At 53.6% G+C, this 10,015-nt stretch overlaps 1 long non-coding RNA gene and 1 other non-coding gene across 2 annotated transcripts in view; one reads left to right on the top strand and one right to left on the bottom strand.

Moving 5' to 3' along the window:
- Window positions 1–10,015, bottom strand: part of LOC106723834 — a 97,144-nt gene that overhangs the window by 50,647 nt on the left and 36,482 nt on the right. The gene's annotated exons all lie outside the window — the stretch shown is intronic.
- Window positions 1,561–1,633, top strand: TRNAP-GGG. Its single transcript has one exon. It is a non-coding gene; the product is annotated as a tRNA-Pro (tRNA).

Consider the following 10,015-nt stretch of genomic DNA (forward strand, 5'->3'; position numbering starts at 1 on the left):
GAGCCGGGGCGCCGGCGCCCACTTTGCCAGGTTTGGGGAGCGATGTCTGCGCAGGTCAGCGCCGCACATGCCACGCTCAGTGGCTACACACAGGTGCCACGATCCTTTTCTTTCTCTCGCTGTTACCGCCACACTCCTCCAGCCCTCAGCCACCTTCCTAGCAAGGACATGGGACTCGGTGCTCTTGCAGCCTCTCCCTCTCCTCCCCCCACTGAAAACCTGGGGCCTACAGGAAATCAGCTGTGCCAGCCCCCTCAGGGCAAGACAGGCACCCAGCAATATCCTGATGGGGAATCAAACCATGACCTCCTGGCTCACGGGTCGACGCTCAACCACTGAGCCACGTCAGCCAGGCTCATGTTTTCTTTCTTTCTTTCTCTCTTTCCTTCTTTCTTTTAAAATATTTTTATTGATTTCAGAGAGGAAGGGAGAGGGAGAGAGAGAGAAACATCCATGATGAGAGAGAATCATGGATCGGCTGCCTCCTGTACGCCCCTCACGGGGATCAAGCCCGCAACCCGGGCCTGTGCCCTGACTAAGAATTGAACCCTGACCTCCTGGTTCATAGGTCAATGCTCAACCACTGAGCCACACTGGCTGGGCTCACCTTCTTTTCTTAGAAGAACACCGGTCATTGGATTTAGGACCCACCTGATCCAGTGTGACGCATCTTAACTTGACTCTTCTGCAACCACCCTGTCCACACCAGGCCACGTCCATAGGTACTGGGGGTCTGGACTGCCACATATCTTGGGGGAGGGGGCACAAGTCAATCTGAACAACACTCTACCTCCGGGTGAGGGAAACTGATGAAGAATTGGCAGCCATCTTTAATCCACCACAATCTCGGTGATGCTAACAGGAAGGAGAATGAGGAAGTGAGCAGGAAAGGGAAGACGTCACAAAGTGTGTTATCAAAGCAGTTGTTACTGTGGGCAACTGGGTCGGACTCAGTCCCTCTGGGGACTTGTGGAGGACAGTGGAAAGCCCGCCTCACTTTCCCCAGTCCCTCCCTGCAGCCTGCCCTGGCACTGCCCAGGTAGACTGTGCCACCAGAGAAACTCCCCACAGGGGGTGGGCACCGGGGCTGCTGCAAAGGCAGGTCAAGGCAAGGGGGCAGGAGCAGAGCTGCCCCGAGGCTCATTCCCAAGCCCGCCCTGATGCTGAGCCGCTACTGAAGGGCTGAAGGGACTATATAGAGCAGCGGTTCTCAACCTGTGGGTCGCGACCCCTTTGGCGGCCGAACGACCCTTTCACAGGGGTCGCCTAAGACCATCCTGCATATCAGATATTTACATGACGATTCATCACAGTAGCAACATGACAGTGATGAAGTAGCAACGAAAATAATGTTATGGTTGGGTCACAACATGAGGAACTGTATTTAAAGGGCCAGAAGCTTGAGAACCACTGATATAGATGAACCCCAGGGGCCACCCCTAACCACGTGAGTCAGACCCACCGAGCCAGCAAGGCCATGGCCTCATCACAGCAGACTGCTGGAAGCCGGGTGGGGACAGAGCTAACCCTGACACTGGGCAGAGGAGGGGTCCAGCCCTGGCCGGTGTGGCTCAGTGGATAGAGCATTGGCCTGGGAACCGAAGGGTCCCCGGTTCGATTCCGGTCAAGGGCACATACCTCAGTTGCAGGCTCCTCCCTGGCCCAGACCCTGGTTGGGGGGTGGCAGGAGGCAACCAATCAATGTGTCTTTCTCACATCGATTTTTCTCTCTGTCTTTCCCTCTCTCTTCCACTCTCCCTAAAAATCAATGGGAAAATATCCTTGTGAGGATTAAGAAAAAAGAGGAGGGGCCCAGGCTGAGCCTCCAGGGAGCAGAGGGGACAGTGGGAAAGGACCTGCCACAGCCCCTCGGGCTGCTGAGCCGCCTGAAGTGCAACTTCAGAAGTAACGCCTCACCCAGGCCACTGGCCCTGATCCCTGACCCCTGACCGGAACAGCGGCTCTTTGATGGGGTCTTGGGAACAGCGGGAGGAGCAAGGCCATGGGACGTGCATTTTCCCTACGCTGTCTACCCACTCCCAGGTGCTCGCGGCCTGCAAAGCCGCTGGCAGAAAACACAGCCATAAGTTTCTCTTGAATGATTTTCAATGGTTCTCGTCCTGTCCACGGGGGGACATCACGTATTGAAAACCCAGCAAATGCATAGCCCACTGAGGCTGCTGAAGGGCAGACAGCGTGGCCACTGGCGGTTTGGTCAAACCGCGGGGGGTCCTGGGAGAGAAGCAGGTTCCCCAGGCCGAGGCGGGCGTGAGCCCGAGGCGTTACCCTCTGAGAATCAGGCCAGTCTGGGCCTCCGCGTGGTCCCATTTAAGCCTTCCCGGCTCACTCATTAGTTATGCAACGAATAATCACTAAGTACTTGCTATATGTCACTCGCTCTTCTAGGCCCTGGGAAACTGTTGTGAGCAAAACAGATTCCTTCAAATCCCTGTAGCCATGGAGCTTGCATTCTTGCGGGAGAGAAAGGTAGAAAACAAATAAGCAAAACATGCAGTGTGTTTTCTGGTGGGAAGAGGGAGGGAGAGAAATAAGGCGGGGAGGGGAGCAGGAACCAGGACCAGGGGGAGGGGGAGTGGGGAGGCTGCAGGTTTCACAAGAGAGAGCAGGGATGTACTTGCTGAGGCGGCAATACTTCAACTAAGACCCTGAGGAGAGAAGGGAGAGGCCCCGTGGATAATGGGGAAGGACTAGGCCAGGGACAGCCAGTGCGAAGGCCCTGCGGTGGGAATGGCCTGGTGTATTCCAGGAACTGCAGGGGCCAGGGAGGCTGCAGTGGAGGAGGAGGAGGGACAGCTCAGGGACATGAGGAAGGCGGGCACCAGATCACACACAGCCTTCCTACAGTCCTCAGCTTCCACTCAAGCGACACAGGGAGGCTCTGGCAAATTCTGTGCCAAAAAGGACAGGATCTGACTGTGGTTTCAGGAGCCTCTCTGGCTGTTTGCAGAGCAAACTGCCCAGGGGTGAGAGCAGAAGGGGGACGCCAGTGAAGAGGCTACGCAACCAGTGCCTCTCCATCTACAGATACCGAGAACCACAGGGGCAGTGAATAGAATTGCAGTTGGAACTGCTTTTAACTTCATCACAGCATTCTGCAAAACCCACCTTTTTATTATTCCCACTTTGAAGATAAACAGAGATGTTAAGTAACTTACTCAAGTTACCCAGTTGGTACACACTTTGACCAGGAAAAATCTGGTCTAGATTTCCCAGGAGACTCAGCCATTGTGAAACCCAAACTTAGCCCCGGCCTGTGTGACTCAGTGGATAGAGCATTTGCCTGTGGACGGAAGGGTCCCGGGTTCGATTCTGATCAAGGGCACATACCTTGGTTGCAGGCTCCTCCCCAGCCCAGGCCCTGGTTGGGGTGCGTGCAGGAGGCAACCAATCATGTGTCTCTTTCACATTGATGTTTCTCTCTGTCTCTCCCTCTCTGCTTTCCACTCTCCCAAAAAAAACAATAGAAAAATATCCTCGGGTGAGGATTAACAACAACAACAAAACACCCAAATTTAGTATCTAACTCCTTTCTGCTGTTCCCTCCTTCCTCTGAGTAAAACAAAAGTGGACAAAAAGTCCTGCTTTGTCCCCTGGTCTTTGGGTCGAAGCCTGACTCCTGGGACTTCCCGTGGTCTGTGTTTCCCGCGGGAGGCAGAGCGGCCTGAGCCGGGCCGTGGAGTGGACTGGGCTGGGCAGTTTCCAGAAGCACAAATCCGGGCTCTCCCTCCTGTGATAGGTTCCTTCCCTCCTTGCCCCAGACAGTAGTAGCCGGGCCCAGGCGGCCCAGCCTCTGGACTTTTGTGGGCGGGGCCTCAGCTGAAGTTGCCAGGCACCCGGGAGCCAACCCCCTCCCAGGCTTTTGTTTTCAACTGAAGGCCAAGCCGTGAAAGGATTATTTGGGATCAGCCGTTCCCAGCGCCTGTTTTGTATACCGATGGAGGTACACAGGCCCCTATTTTTAAATAATTGTTATGTATTTTGATGTGGGAGGAAAAAGGGAACCCACGCAGCCAACCCACGACTGCTCAGGAGGAGACTAAAGTATTTAGCGTTGGTTTTCTTTTTTAAGAAAAACACACACGATTTAAATAAAAAATATTATGTTAATAATAACATAGGTGGTATAAAATACAGCGAGTATGGAGGAGGTATCGAATAATGCTGTGGTGGGTTGTCTCGGGCAGGGAGAAAATGAAAGGGAGGGCTTTCCCCCCAGTAATCTGAAAGGTTTTTTAAAATATCCTTTTAATATACCAGAACAGGCATGCTGTAGAGCATTAGAAAATACAGACCACCAAAAATGGTAAAATGAAACCTCACACTCTCACCCGCGCCCCAGACATCACCAGCATTAACACCTAACTGCACATCGGTCTTGGTTTTCCACTGCTGGGTAGCAAATAACCGCAAATTTAGCAGCTTAAAACACCGCCCATGTATGACCTGCCACTTCTGCCGGTCAGAAGTCCGGGTGGACTTGGTTCTCCGCTCTGGGGTCTCACAAAGTCAGTCATGGGTTCAGTCAAGCTGGGCTTTTATCTGGCGGGTTAGAGGGAGCAGCCACTCTCAAGCTCATTCAGGGTTATTGCCAGAATTCAGGTCCTTGTGGCTGTAGGACTGAGGTCTCCACTCCCTTGCTGGTCATTCTCTGAGTCCTGCACATCTTCAAGCCAGAAACAGCACATCTAACCTTCTCATGCTTCTAGTCTCTTTGACTTCTCCTTCTGCCTTCCTATTTGGCTAAGGACCAGAGAAAACTCAGCTTTTAAAGGCTCGTGTGATTACATTAGGCCCACCAGCATAATCTCCGTACCTTAAGGTCCACGGTGCCAAATCACAGGACACAATCACAGAAGTGAAATCTCACTACATTCACACGTTCCAGGATGAGGGTGTGGAATCCTGTGGCGCAATGGTTTAGAATGCTGCCTACCACTTGTATGCATGCATATAAGCATAACCAATGGACACAAGACACTGGGGGGTAGGGAAGGCCGGGGGAAGGTCAAGGGGGGAAAAAAGGAGACATATGTAATACTCTTTGTAATACTTTAAGCAATAAATCAAAATTTTAAAAAAAAGGATGCTGCCTACCATGATATTTTTCTGGATCTTTCTCTGTATATGTGTGTGCCTCTGTATATTTGTATTATAAGTATAATAAGCAACCTGCTTTTTCCAGTCAAGGGTCTCCATTTCACTGAACAGTCATCTCATCGAATGACCAGAACACACGCAGATTTCCTCAGTGGACCCTGTGCTGTACAAACCAGTATCCATTGCAGGCCCGACACTGCATCTGATTATGTCATTAAATATTTCCGGCTAATCCTTTTCTTAATGACCCCAATGTATTGAAGAGAGCGAGCTAGTTCTGCAAATTGCCCCGCTTCTAGATTTATCAGGCAGCTTCCGTGTGATGTCCTTTAGCTTGTTTCTCTAGCCCCCAGGTCTCCTCTACATTGGAAGTTACTGGTATACAAGGTGTAGAACCAAATGTTTGACACCTGGCTCTCCAGGGAGAAAAGCCCTGGCCTGGGCATTGGCCAATTTCTGTGGTGTAAACACTGCCACCCTGGCTGATTTCAGGCTGCCAGTGTGATACCCTGAATTCAGTGTTGGAAAGAGATGCGCACCATCTGCCAACTCAAACCAGGACAAACTAGGTCCAGCGCGCAGTGCCTGATGGGTGGGATAGGGCTTTCCCAGGGCAGGAGGTGGGGGAGGCTTTCAGAAAAAAAGACTTGCCGGCCGGCGTGTCTCAGGGGTTGAGCGTTGGCCAATGAACCCAGAGGTCACAGTTCAATTCCCGGTCAGGGCACAGGCCCGGGTTGCTGGTTTGATCCCCAGTGGGGGGTGTGCAGGAGGCAGCCGATCCATGATTCTCTCTCATCATGGATGTTTCTATCTCTCTCTCCCTCTCCCTTCCTCTCTGAGATCAATAAAATATATTTAGAAAAAGAAAAAAAGACTTGAACCTTCCCACGCTCACCTCCAAAATACTAGGAAAAGATAAGACGCTGTGCTCCTGGAGTGGAGTGTGGGGCCCTCTGGCCTCCCAGAGGCACATCCACGGCGAAGCCGGGGCAAAGGCCCGCAGCCCACGCGGAGCCGCCAAGAAGCAAGCAGGGGAGTTCACCCCGCTGACTCCGGCAGGGCTGCACCTCAGTAATAACCTGCTTGATGGCCATTCCTTCATTGGCTTCCTCTCCTCCCCTCCCCCGCCTCACCTCTACGCCCCTCCCCTGGGGCTCCCTGGGGCCCCCTCCCAGATACAGGCCTGGCCCTCCCTCCTGGGTCAGGCCGCTCCCGGGACCCAAGCTGAGACCAGGGCCGCAGGGGATGGGAATCGGCGTGCGGTTGTTTCAGGTTTTACATATTTCACAGAGGGATGTATTCATTCATTATTAATGCAATTAAAAAGCAATTTCAAATAATAAATTTTTAAGAGAAAAAAACGATGGCTAGCAGACCCAGAAGACTCGCGAGAGAGCCCACAGCCCAGCTCCCTGTCTCCTGGCCCCAGGAGGGAGAAGCCACTGTCCCCTGCCCCCCACACCTCTCCCTCACACCCCGAGACATGACAACGGCAGGTGATAATTTTAAGAGGAGCTGACATTTGTGGGGCAGATACTGCGCAGAATGCGTGTAGATGATCTGTTTTACATACTCCGAGCACACGCACTTATCTCCCCTTCCTCCCACAGCCCTTTAATATGATCGCGAAGGAACAAAAAAGGTATAAACCCACAATGAGGCCGGCGGGGGGAGGGTGTGAGCAGATGAGGGATTTCAACACGTTCCTGGAAGACAGAGAGCAGAGGGAAGGGTGGTGACAGGTGACGCAGAGCAGGGCGCGCAGCTGGAATCCTCCCTGGAGGGAGGTGCGAGAAAGAGGTTCCGGGCTGAGGCCCGACGGGGTCCCCTGAGAGTGGGAATGGGAAATGTGGCTGGAACCCGCGAACCTGCTGGCCCCCTCCGCCACCCCACCGCTGGGGTCGGAGGGCCGGGAGCAAACTTCTGGGTTTCTTCGAGTTGACACTGGAGTTTCTGCCCGCATTTCCCAACAACCATAACAACAAAGCAGGGTCGACCGGTTTCTGAAGAAATGGGACACATTTCTTCTCTTTCTTTTTTTCAAACATTTGTATTGATTTCAGAGAGGAAGGGAGAGGGAGAGAGAGTCATGGATCGGCGGCCTCCTGCACGCCCCACACTGGGGATGGAGCCTGAAACCCAGGCCTGTGCCCTGACCAGGAATCGAACCCGGGACCTTCAGTTCACAGGCCGACGCTCTATCCACTGAGCCACACCGGCCAAGGCTGGAACACATTTCTGAGAAGGGGAGCAGCTTGTGTATATACCAGTGCCTTAGAAGGAAGCCCCCCCATGATCCATCACTTGGGAGACCCCAACTGCCCTCCTGTTCCCCTTAAGTGGAGCTCACCCACCACCAATCCCCACCCTTGCGCACAACACTTATGGCCCATGTGCCCCGGCCACGTGGGAGAGATGTGCTCTGTGGTTGCTCATCTGCACCCTGAGAAGAAGACAAAGGACAGGAAAACGGACCCTGGAGGAAACAGAGAACTTGAAAAAGATGGCGGGTGGGAGGAGGAGGAGAAAGGGTCATGTGTACTGCCTCCGTACTGCAATGGGCAGTGCTACCCATCAGAGAAAATAAGAGCACTTGGAAATTAAAAATATGGGGACAGGATCAAAGAAATCGATTGAAGGCCTGAAAGAAAAAAGTCAAGAAACTCTTCCAGAGCATGGACCCTAACAGGAGAGACAGGAAACGTAAGAGAACAGACTCAGAGCATCTGTCGGGAGGCTCAGCAGGTGAGGAGCAACAGGGTTTGGGAGAGAGGGCAGAGGGAAGGGCCTGCAGCCGCCCCAGCCGAGTGGCTCAGGACCCGGCTGAAGAGGCAGGCCCGGTGCACTGGTGTGGCCCGCCCCCTGCACGCCAGGCCTTCGTGTTCTGTGTGTTCTCTGTCCATTTCCCTTCCGTGTTTGGGGCTAGTGTTCCGTGGGTGCAGTTTCTGTTTGAACAGCAGAGAAACGGCCAGGCTGGTTCCCACAGGCTTACACCAGTTTCTGTCCCACCCGCAGTGTATGCGCGTTCCAATTCCCTTTGGGTTTTTTATTTTATAACTAGAGGCCCGATGCACAAAATTTGTGCAAGGGTAGGCCTTCCTTCCCCTGGCTGCTGGCTTCACCGTCCTGGCCCCGCCCCCCTGCCCGCACCCGCCTTGGCTTGGCACTGCCCATGTCCCCCACCACACACCCCCGGCTCCCCAGGTCCACGGAGCCCCCTGATTGATCGCCCCGCCTGCCGGTGGCCTGGGCCTCCCTCTGCAGGGCGATCGTGGGGCAATGGCGGGGCAATGGTGGGCCTGGCGCTAGTGCGTGTCATAGCGTGGTCGTCAGGACGGTAGTCCTGCTGTTCGGCCCTTTGGTTGATTTGCATATTACGCTTTTATTAGTATAGATTTGCGGTAAAATACACATAACATAAAGTTTATCATTTTAACCATTTTAAGCACACAGTTAATTCAGTGGCACCAAGTCCACAGACAACATTGTGTCACCATCACCACTATCTATTCCCAGACATGTAGGGGGGAGGGGGCCCCGCTAAGGACGAGTGCAGGGGTATCAGTGCACCTCCAAGGAGGGGACTCTGGGAGGACAAGGTCACACTGCTCACTGCTCATGCCACCAAGGGACGGTGTCTCCAGAGCTGGACCCTCGAGGCCCTAGGTGTTGTTTGCAAAAGACACAAAGGCCGCATAGCACATGATCCCAATGTCCCCAAAGGGCGCATCTATGGAATCAGAAAGTAGAGTAGTGGTTAGCTGGGGGGGAAGCGGGGAGGTGGGGAGTGACTGCTAATGGGGATGGGTTTCTTCGGGGGGTGATATAAAGTGGTGATGGCTGCATTTCTCTGCGAATGTCCTCAAAGCCATTCAGGTGCCTGGTATGTGAGTCATATGTCAATAAAGCTATGCGGACGTGTGGAAGGAACAGAGGCTTCCCGCTGAGATGGGAGCTGGGGCCGGGTGACCTCTCCCAGTCCCGGGCTTGGAAACGTCCCACTGCCTCCCGCTCAGGGCTGGCCCCAGAGAGCAGCCCCGGCCTTGCTCCCCGCTCCCGGCTCCTGCTCGTGGCCAAGCCAGAAGCTTCGGGCCCGCATCATAGCGGCAGCCTTGCCCCGGGTTGGTTGGTTTTTCCAGGACAGAGACGTGTTTTATGGAGAAATAAAATGCACAATAAGGAAAAGGGGGAGGGGAGTGTTTGCACGGGCTCACATTTTATCCAGAGGGGCGGTGGTTTGGCATCCCTGGCGCGAATAGGAAATTATTACACAAGAATTGACTCTCCGTGTCGCCACTGCTCCCTGGGATGGTTGCTCCTATAACTTATGGAGACAGCTGAGCGTTTGTATTCAAGTGATCACATAAATTAACATCCACACGGGAACGGCGCGGGGAGCAGGCCTGGGTGAGGAAGGCATTCCTGGTCATGATCCCTGCACCTGGAGGAAAACGCCCAGCGCGGCCCCGAGCCAGCGCAGGTCTGGAATGTTCTAGTCATGGTTCACGAGGGTCTGAAGTCAAATACGACACGCAGAGCGTCCCCTTTAAAGCGGCGAGGAGCCATGTGCTGTGCTCAGCTGTGATGTCATCAGAGGAAATGAAGGGAACTGCTTTTCTGGGGAAAAAGATTTTTAAATAAATAAATCAAAAAGCATGCGCCTTAAAATGTAATGTTTTGCTCCTCGGGGATGGGTTTAGCCCAAAGTTCTAATTATACGTGTGGCAGTAAAGGCCTCCCAGGCTTCATGCTTGCCAAGAGCTTTTATTTTGCTACGTGACAGGAGACAAAATTATTCCTTTCTCCGTACGAGAGTGCCAACGCCATGCCAAAGGCTCCACGGGGGTGGCGGCAGCCCCAGCAGGAATTAATGTGCGGATCGTGGATCACGCAGCCC

This window comes from Myotis brandtii, unplaced genomic scaffold, assembly GCF_000412655.1.
Source record: "Myotis brandtii unplaced genomic scaffold, ASM41265v1 scaffold657, whole genome shotgun sequence".
Classification (NCBI taxonomy): Eukaryota; Metazoa; Chordata; class Mammalia; order Chiroptera; family Vespertilionidae; genus Myotis; species Myotis brandtii.